General features: G+C 39.9%; 1 protein-coding gene across 1 annotated transcript in view; it reads left to right on the top strand.

The window, feature by feature from the left end:
* LOC101933868 (potassium voltage-gated channel subfamily KQT member 1-like) overlaps positions 1-19,828 on the top strand; it is a 730,845-nt gene that overhangs the window by 191,484 nt on the left and 519,533 nt on the right. The gene's annotated exons all lie outside the window — the stretch shown is intronic.

Raw genomic sequence — 19,828 nt, 5'->3', positions numbered from 1 at the left:
TTGGCCAGTATGTGTTTTTAAACTCAGTTTTACAACATATGAAATTACATCCAAATAATATGAACAAGGAAGGAGACGTACTTTCTTTTAAAGTAGCAAAGTTGGTAAAAATATTATATAAAATATTGGCATTAATATACAAATGTTAATACAGTACGTTTTTCAAAGAATCTGGCATACTTCTGTTCCATTTTTAATTTTGTGTAGTTTATATTTCAGCAAGAAATTTAAATGCAGAGAAAAAAGTGATGTTATTTGGACAGTAGAGGGCACTGTATTATAATGGAATGACAAAAAGTAAACAATGTTTCTGTTTTGGAAATGTGATTTGTCATTTATTTTCAACAAACTTATAAACTTACTTTAAGCACCTGAATTTCCTAAATGTTAAACTGACAAGCTGCCACATTGGGGTTGGTTAAGTATTTCATTAAACTGATCAAGTATGTTTAGGATATTTTCTCAAAGATGTAACTTAATATTGTACTTTATCCATCAGACAACATACTGTAGACTAACAGCTTGCTTTTTGTCAGCATATATCTTTGTATATATGCTACAAACATGTGTGTAGCAAATAAATCATTCCTAATGGAAAAGTCCTAAAGAAATTATTATAAGAATACAATATTTGTTAGAATAGAATCTTTTTTTATTTGTTTTTCTAATCATCCTCTAGAATTCTAGATTGTGGGACTCGTTCTTGCAAGAAATAAGTAACTAATAACCTTTACCACTTTCAGAACAAAATATAATATTCATTTCTTTGACTTCACTTCCCCTCCTCCTCTTCTCCCCCCCCCCCCGAAAAAAAAAACCCTCTCACCAAACACCAAAACCTATTATCTGAACAAACACTCAGCTGGTTGATGGAAGAGAGACCATGTTCCTGCTGTCTTATTTTATTTTATGTGAAGGTCCTATGATATATGGGCATTGGGCAATAATCTAAATAGTTTGTGTTTGTAGACTTGCAGTGGTGTGTTTATACAGATTATAGAGGCATTAGTAGGGACTCCATAATTCAGGTTTTACTGAGAATTTCAGTTAAAGCAGGACATTCGTGTGTACTCATGCCCAGCAGTCTCCACCCTGCTCCATTACACTCACCAATATGCACACAATCTTCGCTACAATTACCACTAAGATTGAACCACACAGAATAACATTGGTAACACACATTACAATCCTCTCATCTATTTCAATCTATCTTTACGCAATGAAACAAATCTACCAATCATGTTGTGGCTACATTTCAAACACCATTCAGGCATGTATTTCTCTTTGTGAAGCCTGAATTAAAGCAAGACACACATTTCCAATGTCCCATAGATGAGAGGCCAATCATAATTAGGGCTAGATGTATGTCAGTGAGAGTGGTGGGGAACATGTGACGGATGTTGTGTATTGCATATGGATAAATATGTCTGTGTCTTTCATATTGTGTGTGTGTGTGTGTGTTGGCAATATATATGAATTTAAGTGTGTGTTTTTCCCTTTGATTTTATGATTTTGTGTCAGGGATCAACTTTAGTTCTTTAACAATTTTTTGTGTGAGAGAATATATATTCTAGTAATATATACACTTATGTTACATAAAATTATCTCTGTGTGTGTATATAAAATATTACAGAGACATGTGTATATATATATTTGAGAGAGAAAATACCTGGTGATTGGTTAGAACGGCTTGTTTGGGCAAATGAGTCATGCATGTCATTCCAAACCAATGCTGATAAAACCTTTATACCACTTTCCACCATATGCTACTTTTGACAGAGAAAACACTTTAGAAATGGTTTAGAGCAGTGCTTCCCAAACTGTGAGCCATGGCTTTCTTGGGGAGCCATAAAAGTTTCATGGGGAAGCAATGGGTGTTTGAGGAAAAAATTTAATCAACATGCCCATTTTTGTTTTCTTCCTAATTAAGAGACTACTAAAGTAGGCTTAAAAATCACTTGGGTCTTATCTGTGGGTCTGTGTCTTATGATGCTACAGCTCAGCTCTCAGCACTAGGAGTCTCTCTTGCCCTCCCTTATTGCATGGCACCCTCAGCTGAGAGACTCCGTTGGGGGGAAGCATTCAGCAGGAAGTCTCTCAGCTGAAAGCCCCCTGCTGGAGCAGAGGGCAAAACAAGGCCCTTCATGGCTGACGTTAGCAGCAGAAGCACTAGCAGATTGGGGCAAGGGAGCTGAGGGAGAGAAAGCACTTTTATTTTGCAAATAAATCCAACCCATATCACAAGTGAGGAAATAATTAAGATCTTCAATACATTTGTAGTGTATGAAGGTTAATTGTATAAAATCCCAGGCAGTGAACGCACGTTGTTTGGTATGCTGCATGGCGAGAGAGATTCTGACCACATGCAGCGTCTGTATCTCAGAGAAGTCAGGTGGTTGTCATGTGGAAAAGTGTTGTGACGCATCTTTAAACTGCATGATATCAAATTTTTTCTCCTTGGTAAAACAGAGCTTGCTGACTACACGTGTAATGTGAACTTTCTGACTACATTAACTTACGTGGGAAAGCACTGAACCTAGCATTTCACGATAGGAATACAAATATACTAGATGTGAAAGAGAAAATAGGGGGATTCATGAATAAGCTTTGTTGTTGGAGATGCCATATTTAAAGAGAGTTACCGAGATGTGTTCCAGTGTTATCAGAATTTTTAAAAGATCAGGGTGAAAGTGATCAAAATACTATAAAGACAAAATATTAATTCATTTGTCTGGATTGTATTCCCATTTTGATTAATATTTTCATGCAGTTGAACATAAATCACCATATACTGATTGGATTTGAAACCCATTCTTGGTAACAGTTGACTCCATTCTAAGCTTAAGTATGTTGGCTCAGGAAAATCTCCTAGAATTGTCAGCTTGTTCTTCAGAATGTGATCACGTTTCAAATCTAACAAACCAGGAATTCTGGATTTCTGTTAATGGAGAGAACAAATAACTCAGTGATGAAGCTTTGAAAGTGCTGCTTCCATTCACTTCCTGTTATCTCTCTGTCCAGGTTTTCAGCAATGATTTCTGTAAAAACTAAACATAGAAATCATTTAAATTTGAAAAACAATTTACATCCTGCACTATAAGAGATTCAAACAAACATTGTGCAACTATGCAGTTTGAAGCAGGCCCATTCTTCTAAAAAAAACTTTAGCCTGTCCAAACATGCCACGAAATCCATATTTTCAAATTATAGTTTTTAAAATCAAGATTAGATCATATCATATAATTAAACTGTACGTAGATTAACAAAATTGAAAAATCATCTAACCTTTAGTATCCCTCTTGAATCAAAGTTTTGAGTCAGTAAAAAACAACAACAACAAACAAAAACTATGTTTGGTTGTGGGGAGCCACCAAGTTTTAAAATATCCATGAAGTAACCACAATATTGAAAAGGTTTGGAATCAGATTTCGAGGATTTAGGCTATCCTTACTAGAGCTGGGTGAAATTTTTCAGACAGATAGTTTAAGCTAAACATTATTTGGAAATTTGGGTAAAATTTAGCAAACAGTTTTGATGGGAAAAATGACAAAACTCAAAATGTTTTAACACTTTCAAAATGAAACAGTTTGAATTTTCTTTTAAAATTGGCTTCTTTTTTATAGAAATTTAGCTAAAATAATTTTTTTTACAAGTGTAATCACCCCAGACCAAAAACAAAAAAAATCCCTGTTTTGGGTTGAATGAAACGTTCAGTTCAACACAAAATGTTTTTGTTTTGTTTTTTGTTTTGCTCCAGCAAGAAAAAACAAAACATTTTTGGTTGATCTGAATTGAATTTTTTTTCAGATTTTTTGGTTTGGCTACCCAATGGAAAAATCAATTATTTGCCCGGACTAATCCTTATGTCTGCAAAGCCTGAATAATTGGCATGATTAAAAAAAAATTAGTCCCTAATCAGATGCTCCTATAATCAAGGAAGGGAATATGAACAGGAAATTCTATAAAGTCCACTAGGGTCATCACTATGGATTTAATTTACTGGGGAGTACTTAGATACTATAGTGATATGAGAAACTTCTAAAACCTCCCTTAAATAATATTAGTGGTTTTCAAGTGCAGTATATCAGGACTTTCCAGTGCTAGAAAAAAGTGCTGTGCATCCAGGCCTGTAGCTATGGGGAAAGTGTGTCTTCTTCAGCACACTCTGTGAGAAGGGAGTGTACTGACCTGCTGCACTCTTTTCCCTGCTGCAGTTGCTCAAGAGCATCCTGCTTGTTGTCTACTGCTGTCCCACATGGTGACAAAGAGGGCTGCTCCTTGTGCCAGGCAGAGAGATCCTCAGAAAGCAGGACAGGCCGTCCCATTGTTCTTTGCCTGAGCCTTTGCTAATGGAGTGTGTCGCTCAGAGAGACTGAATTCTATAGAGCAACTGCGTTGCAGCAATGCCTTCTCCCCTTCTCCTTACCCAGGCAAACAAAGGGAAAGATGTGTGCAGATAAGTTGAAAGAACTTAGGTTGGGGAAAGAATCCCGTCTGCTGGTGGATCAAGTTGGGGTAGAGAAGGTGAGGGCAGGAAGATCATATTTGGAGGGGGCATGTTCTTTTTTTTTTTTTTTTTTTTTTTTTTAAGGTAGGAAAGCATATATTTATCACTTGGATCATTTGTGGTGACTGCAGCTCCCTGTGGTCCAGAGCCCTGCCTTCCGGAATGGAGGATGAGCTTCTGTCTCTGCAGCCATACCCATGTTCTTACATAACAATGCTAGCTATTTCACTTAGGGTCTGGAGGAAGAGGTAGATCAGTTGGGATTGGGGGCAGGTGAAGGGTACGAATAAGTAGTGGGTCTTGGAGCAGAAGGTTGACTGAGTGGGAAGGCTGAGGGGTTTACATAGGATGGATTGTAGGAAAGGATGGAAAAATGTGATAAGTTTGTCACAGATGGGGCAAGTTGTTGAAAAATGGAAATTATTTATAAATAACATGATCTTCATCTTACAATGAATTAAAATGTTATGAAAAACAATCAGTTTTTAAAAAATAAAAACAATTTATACAAAAAGGCTTTGCAGCAAGTTTACTATGCATAAACTAAAATCCATAATCTGAACACTATTCTGTTATCTATATCATTTGAACCAAAAGGTGAAAGCTTCTGAATTTTTTAAACACTTCCTCTGCAAAAGTGTGTGTGTGTGTCTGTGTGTGTTTGTTCGTTCTCTGGAAAATTAGCTAGAAAATTCACCTAACCAAAGATGTATAAATAAGTAGAAGTGGTCAGGAATTTTTCAACAAAACTGTTTATTTGGAAAATTGTGACTCATTTCATTTTTGTGGGAATGAATGTTTCAGCTAAACATTTGGCAGAAAGGTTTCTCAGGTCCAGGATAGAACTTCTGGTCAGAGGGATAGAGGGAGACCCACCTCACAATAGCCCAGTGGTGCAGGACCTCATCTGAGATGTGGGGGACCCAGGTTCATCCCTGTTCTGCCTGATTCAAAGGAGGGACTTGAACCTTAGTACCCACATCTCAGGTGAAGATCCTGACCACACACCAGACTGTTGGCTATTCAGGGCAGAGTGTCTCTCGGAAATGTATATTTGGCCCTTCCATTAAACATTTCAGAAAGTCCCTGTTTTGTTCTGAGGCAGAATGGGATTATTATTATTATTTTTAAATTTCAAAAAATTTTATGGGATGGGAAACCTTTCCCACCCAGCTCTTAAATAAGCCAAATCTGTCTTTTCAAACAAGTTCATGTCATTAAAAAGATATTAGTCCTTCTAGAACTGTAAATCTCAACACAACCACAACTACAGAGTTGCTACTGGAGCCTTTCTAATGTTATATAAGTATAAATAACTGTTCATTTCATGCAAGTGACTCTTCTGGACTCTGTTTGACATGCACAAAATAGTATATAGTAGTATAGGATGTTTCATCTAAGGATGTAGTCCATTGTGCTGTGGTTCAGATAGTATGTGACTGAATTATTGTAATCGCTATAGTCACACGAGGCAGAGTTAAGGTCATCATCCTTTCCTGAGTTCTAAAAATATTTTTGTTTGACTAAATCTTATTTTTTTAATTTATCTTCAGTGGAATTTCCTAGAAAAAAGATAGGGAAAAGGTTCCATAATTGGTATGAGATACAGTCATCTCCTTGGCCACTATGAATTGCATACCATGTATATTTTGGGTTGTTTCAACACGCCAGTGTGTTCACCCCAAGAAACACAGAAAGCATGGGTGAGTAGTTCAAAGGCAAGTATGTGTGTGCCCCATGATTAAAAGGAATGTGTGTTAGTCTAGGATACTGAATTCTTCTTTCTTACCTGTTGTGGCTAATTTATTTGTTGGGTTACCTACCAAGAGTAACTAGTTTTGGACCAACCTATATTGCTATTTTAACCCTAGTACCTCATTGTGTTTATATGTTTCATACCTAAAAATGTCTCTGATAGGTATGTGCTTTGAGCCATATTTTAATCCAACAACGAAAGAATTTCCTCAGAATTATTTTTTTTTTAGTTTAAATAAAATACCAGATAACTCTTCTATTTCTGGTGCTAACAAATTGTAAACTAATGTTCTAGTTTACATCTGTATATTTAAATCTGGGGACAGTTTTGATAGGTAAAGGTAGCTGACAGATAAGTGTGCTGGCTTCAAACATGGTTTTGACTGTTTTAAGATGAGTCCTCAAATCTTATTTTATTAAATCATTTTGTTGAGGAAATCAAATTAATTGATTAGAGATTTTTCAAAACCCAACCATTCCTCTTAGATGTCTTGGTTCCTACAGTTATACAACTGTCCAATTTAAAATGTTAGATTTTTTTTGTATAGACAAAGTTTGCTGTGTTGAGTCTGGGGACACTAAAAGTTACTTTTCAGGTTAGATAGAAAAATAGGTCAGACCGTGCCCTTTTGCTCTTCTGTTTCTTTCTTTTTTTATTACATTGGCACTTGGAACAGTAATTACATGCTTTCCTTTACTTTAGATTAAAACTGCTATCTCCAGGGCTGTTCCCCCTCCCCCGCCCCAACAACGCTTTTAGATGTTATCAGTATATTCTCCAAAAACCTTGCCCTGATTGCTTAGCTGTTTGTTTGTATTGCTAAGACAGTTTATCTCTGGTCTCTGGGTCAAAATGAATGTATCAGACTATTACAGTACAAAACGCTTAGTATGTGGGCACTGAAGCTTATAGTCATTGCACGCTATATTGAGTTCTGTGCCTCTCATTTCACATGACCGTTTCACTTTGCTGTAATGGCATTTTTCATAAGTTACTGATAGTTATCTCCTCTGGCTTACATTTGTAGGCGTACTTACACCCCAAGAATAGCAAGAATCGATCATCTTGATCGTGTTTTTATATTTAATCAGCTGTCTACAATGTATATGGTGCCCATTACTATTAAAATATTATTGGCTAAAACTGATGTTAGCTAGCTAAACACACAGAGCTAATAAAGCCACTTTTATAAGGGTTAGTTACTTTAGCAGTTTTACTGCAGAATCCTTTTCAATGAGTTCTGTAACTTGTCCTTTTACCAATGCGAATATTAGATCACTAATTTAATTTAATGATTTTTACTTCCTTTAATGGACACTTTCACTATAGGTTTTCACATGTTCCTGTGCTTGTTTTGATTATTTTTTTCTTCTGTTTTTAAACTTTTACTCACATATTTAGTGCTCACAAAGGCAAGGACTAGTAGCACGAGAGCAGAGGTCTTAGGCTAGGTCTACACTACCCGCCTGAATCGGCAGGTAGAAATCGATCTCTCAGGGATTGAATTATCGCGTCTCGTTGGGATGCGACAATCGATCCCCGAATCGACGCTCTTACTCCACCAGAGGTCGATTTTGCCGCCGTCCTCACAGCAGGGTAAGTCGGCTCCGATAGGTCGAATTCAGCTACGCTATTCGCGTAGCTGAATTTGCGTATCTTAAATCGACCCCCCCCCTGTAGTGAAGACCTGCCCTTATATTTTAGATGTGCAGTGTGCAAACCTCCTATATTAGTTTTGCTCTTTCTTTCTAGGCCTTGAGAGGCAGTGAATTTGCTAACACAATTGTGGAATCAAGTTCATGTCACTCCTGATTGGACAGTGGGAACTCACGCTATTTTCTACTTTTGACACATTTCTCCATAAGGAAACCAGAAAATTAAGATTATTTAACTTCAGAGACCACACAACACTGATTTATCTGATTTACTGGTTTTCAGTATTGTGTATAGGATAGAATTATGATGTGTAGTTTGGAGTGGAATACATACATGCATGTAGTACATCTGGCTGTCAAGCTAGCTGGTCTAATTCACTAGTAATATAAAAATGGGTGCTCTAAGAGAAAAGGTGGAAGGGGGGATGAAGTAAATGTAGATAATTATTGCTCATGGAAAACATAGTCATATTGTCAGCAGCCAAGTGGCTGTGTATTACCTTGTGTAGTTTGAGCTCAAGGTCCTCCTTTGGGTCTCTTCAAGGATGTGAGACCAATGAGACTAATGCATCCAATCGGATGTTGAAGCTTTCTAAAAGAGAATACTGTGTAGCTGATAGATCACTCTGTTGACAACCTGGTGGGAAACAGATTCTTTTGTCCTTCATCCTTACAGTGGATTGCAAGATAAATATGAGTCAATAGTGTTAACACTGTTGCAAAAAAAAAAAAAAAAAAAAACCCACGATTATCATTCTGGGATGTATTAGCAGGAGTGTTGTAAGCAAGACACGAGAAGTAATTCCTCTGCTCTGCTCTGCTCTGATAAAGCCTCAGCTGGAGTATTGTATCCAGTTTTGGGCGCCACATTTCTGGAAAGATGTGGACCAACTGGAGAAAGTCCAGCGAAGAGCAACAAAAATGATTAAAGGTCTAGAAAACATGATCTGTGAGGGAAGATAGAAAAAAATGAGTTTGTTTAGTTTGCAGAACAGAAGACTGAAGGGGAACATAACTGTTTTCAAGAATATAAGAGGTTGTTACAAGGAGGAGGGAGAAAAATAGTTCTCTTTAATCTCTGAGGATAGGTCAAGAAGCAATGGTCTTAATTGCAGCAAGGGGGGTTTAGGTTGGATATTAGGAAAAACTTCGTAACTTTCAGGATTGTAAAACACTGAAACAACTTCCCTAGGGAGGTTGTGGAATCTCCATCATTGGAGGTTTTTAAGAGCAGATTAGACAAACACGTGTCAGGAATGGTCTAGCTATTACGTAGTCCTCTCTTGAATGCAGGTGACTGAACTAGATGACCTCTCGAGGTCCCTTCCAGTCCTACACTTCTATGATCCATTATCAATATGGATACCATTATCTTAAATGGTACCCTCCTTTAAGCATCATCCCTACAGGTCACTTAGGTATACAGATGAAGTCAGTAGGGAGAACACTGATGACAGTATCATTCTACTTGAAAGTCACTCATTTAGCACAAAAGCTAAAATTCATCCTTAGCCTTTCATTTTTATATTGATTTGATTTTTCTTTCTCACTGAAGTCTTATTTCTCTGCAGTGTTACATTATCCCTTTTGGGTTTCTCTAATGTTTGTTGCCTAGTAGTCAAAGCTGTAAGGTAGCTTGAACTCTTTTGCATATTTAGTTTGAATTTAAAATTAATTCTACTGTACATTGCATAGTACTCAAACCTTAAAATTAAGTTAGAATTATCCCACTGCTTGTTTTACAACAAGCCTGTGTGTGATGAGTAAGCACACTGTGGGTGGTCTAGAATAAAATAAAGTTTAAGTGCCTGTTCATGAGGGCAGCTTTCTTCACTTCCAGTAGATAAACAGCTAGCTTTGGTTTAACAGATTTTTCTAGTTGGTTTATTTAACATGAACAACAAATATCCCAATGGTTAAATAGAAATGTTTTTTCCCCTGGTACTTTAGTGGAAATTATTTGACAGATTTGTGAATGCTCAATTGTTCCGAATGGGGGTCTCGGTAGAAATTTACTTTTGCACAGTCCAGTATTGAAGATTTTGCTACATTCTGTGACCCAGAACTCATGGAACTAAACCTCAAAAAACCCACTCCCTTTCTCATACATGCAGCCTTTAGTTCAGGAGAAGTAGTACATGTACAATAAAAAAAGACTCACAGGGGCTTAAGAAAGTACACTGAAGGCAGGAGTCCTCAAAGGGAAATGCTCTTCTCATTGGATCATATTTGTCTGAGCTTTGATGGCATACATTTCTAAGCTTTGTATCAACTCAAGCAGATGAATTGAGGCATTTTGATACATACCCTTATGTAGGGTTGGATCTGCAACCAAGTTTATTTAATCTTATCCTTAGCTGTTGCTCATTCACAGAGGCTCTTATCTCATTTACAAATAGAAGAAGCATGAGCTCATTATAGAGTTTGCTATTCAAGACAGCATTTCCCTCACTTTCTCTTCTTTGATATTCTCTGATGTGGCTTTTCTTATTCTGACTGCTTGGGCAAGATAAACTTATTTTATGACAACAATTGTACTCCCTCCTGTGAATTTTAAGTTTTATTTTTAGCAAATATAGTGCCATTGAAAGGGTTTGTTAGTTCAAGTGACTTACATCCTCTATCCACAATGCAGAAATATCCCAGAAAATGGTGAGTCATAGCTTCTCCATGGTGCCCTGCCTATGTGCCTCTATCTATCCAGTGGGAACAATATCATGGGGTGAGGAGGTACTTAATTCTCCATACCCTTTCAATCCATGGCCTCTCTTTTGAGACTACTAGCAAGGGTGACACTTCTAAAAGAGGTTTCTGCATTGTTATGGTCTTGGTTCTGATCTTTAAAGTTCTGATTGAATTGAGGCTCAGCTGACTCTCAGACTTCTTGCTTCTCAGACCTCCCTCCTGTGCTCCCTCCCCGCCCCCAACAGCTGCAATCAGTAGAGATGCTGAAGCTGACACAGACCAATGTGAAAATCCAGGGAGCTGGGGGAGTGCAATGGAACTCCTTGCCACAAGAGGTCAGGATGATCCTGAGTCTGCCTTCTTTTAGGGTGCAATGCAAGGGCTTGTCTCTGCAGTATATAGAACCAAAATAAATAAATGGGTTTTAATTCCCACTTTGCAGAATATCTACACATAGATTTGCCCTGGAATAATTAGAGGGATGAATCACAACCCATTTAGTTAGTTGATTCCAATTACCATGCAGACACTTTCCAAGACTCACCTGCTTGCCCCTGCACATGCATTGTCTTTAACTACTACTACTACAGAATAACTGTGTGAGCAGGGCCCTGCTATAGAAATGCAGCCCACGCAGTATGTGAAGTCAAAACTAAAGATGGAAAGCAACTATTTAGGTCATCTAGTTTCTCCCCTGCTGCTGCAGGATTATTCCCATCTGTGACACTTGCTCTGGAAGCCTAGCACTACCGGTCACCTTGTTACCCCCCCTTGCCTTAGCAAGAGAGAGCTTTGCTGGTGCTGAACAGATTGACAGTTCCCTGTTACCCCAGTCTGTTAGCCACCCCGACAAACTTCTCAAGGGCCAGCCCTGATTTTGCCTTGCAGGTAACATTTGGTGCACTTCAGTTCCCAAGGCCCCTGGAAGAGCTGTCCCTGGGAACATTCAGCCCTGTCACTAGGCACTTACAGTGAAATTACCAAATTAGCTATCTCCAGAAAGACAGTGTACACACCAGCTTATTTGATTCAGCCAAGAATTCACACATTGTTTAATATTAGAGCACCAAGATCTACTTATGATAAAACAAAGAGAAGTTTATTAATAAAGATATAAAAGTGATACTAGAAACAGAATTGGTTATAAATAGAACAAAAATATAGCCTACTTCTAAGAGACTAACACACACAGTTTTGCCATCCTCACCCTTTTGCAGAGTTTGCTGATTTCAGTCGAATCAGGATCCAGATTTTTCATGAGTCACTTCCCTCCACCAGGAGTGTTTGTCAGTGAAATGGATAACCCAAACATCTTTTTGCTTCACCTTATGTTTCCCCAGAGCTGATTGTTTTTGCTTACAGAATCAGGATAAACCCTCGGGGTTCAGACTCCTATGTATCCCCGTGCTCATTTCAAGTCCCCCAGTCAACCTGGCTTTTCCAGTTGACTTGGGTGTAAATGGGGCTTCCTTTGTGTTGATTTCACAGTGCTTAATTTACATTAGAGGTAGGGCAATAACTACCTTCCCTCCTGTCTGGATGATAACCTGTTTCTCCCTTTGTTTAGTTATAGACTTTAAAGCATAATATCAGTAAGTATCCATAATTCCTTATATATTGTTCACATATACTTCACAGTGATATTAATGTCCAATGTGTTACTGCCTTTCATTGATATCTTACAGACACTCTTTATAGATAAATATTATGACAGCAATGTGTTAGATGTAGAGAGTTTATCAGGCCTGACAGGAGTTGCTGACACCGAGTAGTGAACCACCAATGGGCCTCTCTGTCACACCTTCCTCCCAACATTGACACAGTAGATTTAGCCACTGGCTACTCTGCAGGTATCAATTCAAAGCCCCCCTGAACCCATCCATGCCTGTGATTTTCAGTTTTGTGTATGGAATATAATTATTATGTCTAGTTCAGAGTGGAATCCCTAAGGGCTACTTGTCCCTTTTCTTAACATCCATACTTCCCCAGTGGTTGCCTCATGCCCATCTGGGTCACCCTGACCAATAAAGAGTTCTGTCATGCCCGAAGGCATGAAACCAGATCTTTTTACCATACAGTCTTCCCTGCTACCAGCAAAGTTCTGGCCCACAGTGGTTCTTAGCTATGCCAGTGTCTCATGCACCTAGACGTTTTTCCCTGCTCCAGCCGAATGCTGGCCTACAGCTATTTCCTAGCTTTACTGGTAACTCACTGCTCTTAGCAAATTGTGGGCCACAGCACCTTCTAGCTGAGCCTCAGTTTCTTTGCTCTCAGTGGAGTTCTGACCTTGAGCATCTCCTAGCCGTATCTGAATCTTGCCACTTCCAGCAATCTTTTCTGTTCTCTGTAGAGTACTGGCCCACAGCTGTTATCTAGCTGTACCAGTGACTCATCACTCCTAGCAAATCCTGGGCCACAACAACTTTTGTCTGTACTACAGACACACTCAGCACTGATGCAGTTTCCCCCCTTGACCACTGAGTAAGGTTATGGTAGGCTGGTGCTTGAGCCCTTGGGCTCAACCCTGTTATATCATTACGGAAAATAACACATCAAGAAAAACTTCCCACATTCCCACTCAGAATCTCAGAATGGCCGCTTGTGTCCATAATGACTCAACCTATAGGCAGAGCAGTGGGATTCATTGTATCCACATCTGATTGCTTGCCAGCCCCTGATCAGGCACATCCTTATGTCCTTCCATCCGGGTCCCATGGGCATGAATTGACCCTCTTCTGTTTGAGCTGCCTGCGTTTGTCCTGGTCAGCAAGCTTCTGTTGCGCCAGTTCTGCTTCCTTGCTCTGACAATTGGCCGCCAGTTCCATGTGTCTCTCCTCCACAAGCTGCCTTTCCAACTCCAGGCGCCTCTCACCATCTCTGCTGAATTGCCTAGGGAACTGTCTGCTTGGTCTCCTGCATGCCTTGTAGGAGAAAAGGGGGACCCTTCTAGACCCTCTGTGTGGAGCAGGTGCCTCGTCTTGCCTCATGACATATGAGTGCAGTGGGGCCAATAGCTCCAATTTGTTCTGATTAGCAGCTGGCAGATTTCACTGTGCACACAGCTAACTGTTTCATGCTGAGTTCAGCATGTGTTTCTTTGCTCATCCTGCCTCTTCTGCTGCTTACTCATCTTTATACTCTTTTGTTCTATTTCCTTTACCCGAAATAAACAACCAGCAAGTAACAAACATAAACTTTCATTTGTTTCCAGATTTCTCACTCTGAATCTTGTAGACTCTAATTTATCAGTGCTTGAAGTGGCGAAGATCAGCCAGCCAGCAAACTGTGTAAGTCCTGCCAACTACACCACTGTGACACTTTCTCGGGGAACCCAAAACTATGGGTCATCTTGTTACCCCCTTGCTTCAGTGAAAGAGAGATTTGCTAATGGCTAACAGACTGGGGTGTCAGGAAGTTGTGACCCAGGTTAGCACCAGCAAATGTGTCTCTCTTGCTGAGGCAGGGGCAGGGAATAACAAGTTCTGTCCTTTCTGAGAAAGTATAACACTAGCTATACATTTCTAGTGTTTTGGTCAGTATAGCTAAATATACCTGGTGTCTTCAACTATCACACATGCCCTCTAGAACAAGTATCTGCCCTGGACGGACACCTGTCACATTGCTAACTTGCAATTTCTTAACTTAACACATGACCTGCCCCACCGGATCCCTGACCTACAGTGGGGAAGGTGGTGGTGGGGGAAAAACCTCACCATGCCCTGGCCAATCTGGCTGTAAGGGAAAAATTCCTTCCTGGTCCCCCACTCCCCAAAAAACAGACAGCACAACGCCCACAGCAGATCATGAAACCTGGTTCTATTCTGATCCCATGGATGGGTGGTGCTTTTCCATGGTGAGAGAATGTTACGGGTGGAGGGAGGGTGGGTGTAAATAACCTCCCACCCGCTGGTACACATTCCATTTCCTCACCGCTGTCAGCCAGTCTCTTTCACTCTTTGGTTCACCTTTTGTTGTTGTTGCTGTTGTTGTTGTGGTTATTGCCCTTCTGTCAAAACTCAGAGGCAGTGGGGGGAATCTTAAATGAACTAGAACCCCTTTTTCTCCTCCTGGCTAGCCAAAATCTCACTGCTTTTCAGGTTCTGGGGAGTGCATTGTTGGCAAAAACAATGCCGGACTTACATAGTTGGGATGAATTCTGATAAGCTGGAAGGGATCCAGTGGTTTATCATTAGTTTAGTTTGTGACACCAGCAGGAAAAACGTTGGATGTTGCTGTAAGAATTAGCTATAAAATAAGTATTTGTACTTTGCAGCTCAAAATTGTAGACTTTCCAAACACATCTATATTCAGAAGTTCCCTGTGGGCTTGTGAGATTACATGATTGTGAGGTTACTCAGACTTGCACCTGTATACAGTGAAATATTTTGTGATTATAAAGACAAGAAATGAACCTCATCTCAAGAAAGGTTCCTTGTTTATATCTTTCTTTCTCAGTCAGCAGCACTTATTGAACATAGTATCTCTCTGACATGAAAAAGCTTTTAGTGTTTAAATCTGGAGGCAATGATGTTTTCAAAAGGCAGAACTGTTGAACGTCTGCCTGTAATATTGCATTATAAGCATTTTCAGGAGTTCGTAGTAAATGATGCTGGTGATGTTTTCTTTTGGGAAGAAAATGTTTTAAAATGTTGGCAAAAATCCAAGCAAATCATGGTAAGAAGGGAACAAGTTTGTTGCTGGTTTGCCAGTAAAAATGAGATCTGAATTCTGTGAACTAGAGGAACATATGGCCACTTGACTAGAGTGTGAAGTCTGTTTTTGTTTTTACTTCCTCTTCTTTCTTATTCTGCACCAGTCTAAATGCCACGTAGGCATTCGATACCGTGGTTACATACACAGAAAGTTTAGTTTCGTAAGTGACCACAAAAAAAAAGCTATGATTGTAGAATTTATAAAAAACAAAAAACAAAGTAAAGCTAACAGTGACATTGTATGCTCAGCTATAATAACTCTGCTATAGATGTTAGTTTTTCCTCTGTATTTTAATGGGTCCAATCCTGCAGTCCTTACACACACCTCCCATTACATGATCAAGTCCAGTATTTTGCAGCTTTAAAAAAATGCAGATTTATTAAAAAAAACCTCTCAAGACTTGAGAGATACTAGCATTAGAGATTCACCCATGAGTACTGCATATGAAGTACCACTAGCTTAGATTTTTGTCTTGGCTCCCAGTCCTGCTTGGAAAATTCACTGTTTCACACTCTCTGCCTGCCTCAGTTTACCCCTCTATAAAACAGGGATGGGAATACTTACCTCTCATGTCTGCATGATGGTTTGAGTTCTTTGGATTAAAACTGTCACAGTTGCATTAGTAGTTAACAGTAAAAGAAGATGTAACTAGGTGCTTCTTTGGTATCATTAAAGTAATGGTGTGTCTCTCTATTTGTATGCAGGTTAACGTTTCTTCATTTTAACTAGGTTTGGCTGGGATGGGGATGGGGGTGGGAATCTTCCATGTCCTCCAGAATAGATACATTGTTACTTTTTCTTTCTTTTTTGAATTTTCCAATTAACAGTGATGGCCATTAACACAAAATGTGGGTTAGTATGTGGTCTACGGCTCTCATAATGTTGCTACCTTCTGTTTAAATTTAAAATGGCACAAATGTTGGAGAGGGAATAAAATGAGCTAAATACAGCAGTCATTGATCAACTGCTTTGATTATTGATTGTAGATTTTTCTAAAATTAGTTTAGATTAATAACACCTAAAGTGGTTTTGAGAAACTTCCATCCAATCTCAGCAAATGAAGGGATTAGGTAGCATGATGGCTCATGGATAAATGTACAGTAATACACACTGGATAGGGAAATAATCCCAATCCCCCGAGTGTGGTAATGGTTGACTTGTGAACTCAGTCAAGTTGCTTATTTAACTTATCTAAGAAGCATGAAAGCAAAAGCAGTGCTTACTCCAAAATAACCAGATGTGTGAGTCCTCACCAGGAAACTCTGAGATCTGGGTCTACTTTTGTGGAACCTGCAGCTCCGTGACAGTAGTTCTTTCAATGCACCTTATTCTCGAATGGGCCATAGGTTTTGCGCACACCCTCCGTGCCCCCGTGCTGTGCGAAGTAATACATGCCCTCTTCAGACTTCTTTTCTCTTCTGAGTCTTCTCCAGCCTGCTACTTGTACTTGTAAAGAACATTCCTATCTCTCCCCACTTTCACCACTCACAAAACCTCCCTCCAGTGTGAAAATTGAAAGTGGAGCCAGCTGTCCTAGCTAAAGAAATGTCTCCAGACACTGCAGAAGTCCATGGGTGGGATGTTGGAGTGAGTCACCTGGTCCTGGGTGCGTATTAACAGTGTGAGCCCCCAAAGTGAGGGGCCTCCCGAAAGGTAGGGGGCAAAGCCATTGCCATGGCACCTATTGATTCTGCCTAATGCTGGACTTGCCTATAGTACAAATGTAAGCTCTGATCCTGCAATTAGAGCTTTGTGTGTGTACCATTCTGCAGTCCTCCCGCACATGTGGAGCCCACTGGCTGCAGAAGGATCCACTCATACAGAACCGATTGCTGGGTTGGAGGTTTACAGTACAAGGAATAGCCCCAGTTGCCACATGAGGGAAGAAGTGAGAAAAAAATCCTACATTGGTTTGATTTAATTCCTCTGTGTATATAATGGAGGCTCAGACTTTTCCATATAGACTTGCAAGATTTTCAGTAACTACAGCAGTTTCCTCTTTTATCTTCAAATTTTCAGATAAACTCACTATGATCTTATTTTACATATGGGTGAAACTCTAATGAATTCATTGGAGTCACTCTTAATTTATGCTGGTCTAGTTAAAAATGCACTGATTAATGGACACTACTGATGTGACCAGTAAAATACTTGAAGTCCAAACTGGTTATATTTTCCATTGCATAACTCTGAAAACACTGTATATAAGCGTAATGCACATGAAAGGAGGCTGTTGACGGATGCTGTAACACAGCAAGCATTGAAATGTTTTGATACATCTTAGTGTCCGCTACTTTCAGAACAGTATGTGCTTTAAGGGAAACAACTTTTTTTATATATAGGGAGGGGAAAGAGCTCAAAGAGGAAGAGACAAAGTAATACATTGAGCTGCACTATCCTGAGCCAGATTTATTTGCTTATAATAACAGCCAGAGTATTTTATAAATGTAATCACAGAGGTATTCTAACAGATAAGGGAAGAATACAGGAAAGTTAAAAGTGCATATTCAAAAGTACGTTAAGAAAAAGCTAAGTTTGGTACCCCTCAAACATTATTTCTTTCTGGCTGTATTACTGTGTCTCAGTTATACTATATGTAAAATGAATGTGGATAATTAGTACCAAACTGCATTTTTTTTTACTAAAATTTTAATTGGTATTGGTAAGGGGCTTTGAAATCACTGGATGAATACTTGAGAGAGGTACAAAGCATTAGCACCTGATCTTTGTTCTGATTCTTGGGGAAATTCCACTCCTTCAAACCCAACTCCCTGCAAAAAGATGGAAGAAAATTGCCTTTTTCTATGATGCATTTACTCTTTTGTTTTCCCCATGTCAAATCTAATCAGGTGCTGATAGTCTTTAAAGGTCAACCTGTTCCTGGATAGATATGTCATTGCCACTCTTCTGTCTGCTCAGCAAAAGAAGCATGAGTCAGAACACAGTAAAGCAGCCATAAAGGATAAGGATATAGCAATTTCATAAAATCAAACTGGACTTCATAATTTGTACATAAACAAATTACCCAAAGTATCATGGCAGGCGGGGGAAAGAGGGAAGGATGGGACAAGGAGCTGGGAAAGGGCTGGAGAGACTGTGATTGGATGAGGAGCCACTGGTAGAAAACTGGGACTGAGAGGGCAGGTAGGTGGGAAGGGGGGGGACAGGGAGATACAGATCAGATGATGAGCCAGGAGAGGGGAAAATAGGACTTAATGGGCAAAGATATTGGGACCAGGTGTAGGCAGGGGCAGAGATTGGGAGTATGAAGGGGAGATTGGGATTTGAACATCAAGCCTGACCATCAAGTACTTCAGCCTGACCCAAGAAGAAGTATGGAAGAATCCCATGCACTGCTACAGGCTAGGGACTGCATGGCTATGCAGCAGTTCTGCAGAAAAGGACCTAGGGGTTACAGTGGATGAGAAGCTGGATATGAGTCGACAGTGTGCCCTTGTTGCCAAGAAGGCTAACGGCATTTTGGGCTGTATAAGTAGTGGCATTGCCAGCAAATTGAGGGACGTGATCATTCCCCTCTATTGGTGAGGTCTCATCTGGAGTACTGTGTCCAGTTTTGGTCCCCACACTACAAGAAGGATTTGGAGAAATTGGAAAGAGTCCAGCAGAGGGCAACAAAAATTAGGGGGCTGGAGCACATGACTTATGAGGAGAGACTGAGGGAACTGGGATTGTTTAGTCTGCAGAAGAGAAGAATGAGGGGGGATTTGATAGCTGCTTTCAACTACTGGAAAGGGGGTTCCAAAGAGGATGGATCTAGACTGTTCTCAGTGGTAGCAGATAACAGAACAAGGAGTAATGGTCTCAAGTTGTAGTGGGGGAGGTTTACGTTGGATATTAGGAAAAAACTTTTTCACTAGGAGGGTGGTGAAGCACTGGAATGGGTTACCTAGGGAGGTGGTGAAATCTCCTTCCTTAGAGGTTTTTAAGGTCAGGTCCAGTTGGGAATTGGTCCTGCTTTGAACAGGGGGTTGGAGTAGATGACCTCCTGAGGTCCCTTCCAACCCTGATATTCTATGATTCTAAGAATTGACTTTGCTTATCTCCAGGGCTCTACACAGAGTCCTTCCAATTTCTCCCTCTATTGCTTACTGCAGGCCTTATTCCATTACCGTGTTCTGAACCTATGAAAACTCAGTTAGGTCCACACTCCTCCACTGGCCATTTCAACTTGCCATGTGGCCCTGGGCACTAGCCCCTTCTTGGTATCCAGATGCTCCTGCTGTTGGGTGCAGAGGAGACCACTTGAACATACCATGATGCTCCTCAAGAGTACCCAGGGTTGTGAGGCCCCTAACTACCACCTGCCCTTAGTGTGAAAGAGTCTTGTTTGTGCCTGCCACGGAACAGCTCCCTAAAACCACCAGCCTCCGGCAACACAAGCACTGTCTTCCAGGCTTCCGCAGGCCTTGCTATCTCTGTACAGTTAGTGATGGGCACACACCAATCCCTGAATACTCAAGGCATTCCCTGCAGTGTCCAGCCCTTTATCCA

This window comes from Chrysemys picta, chromosome 1 (assembly GCF_011386835.1).
Source record: "Chrysemys picta bellii isolate R12L10 chromosome 1, ASM1138683v2, whole genome shotgun sequence".
Lineage (NCBI taxonomy): Eukaryota > Metazoa > Chordata > Testudines > Emydidae > Chrysemys > Chrysemys picta.
The sequence above is the reverse complement of the archived record's forward strand: the minus strand, read 5'-3'. Positions and strand labels throughout refer to the sequence as shown.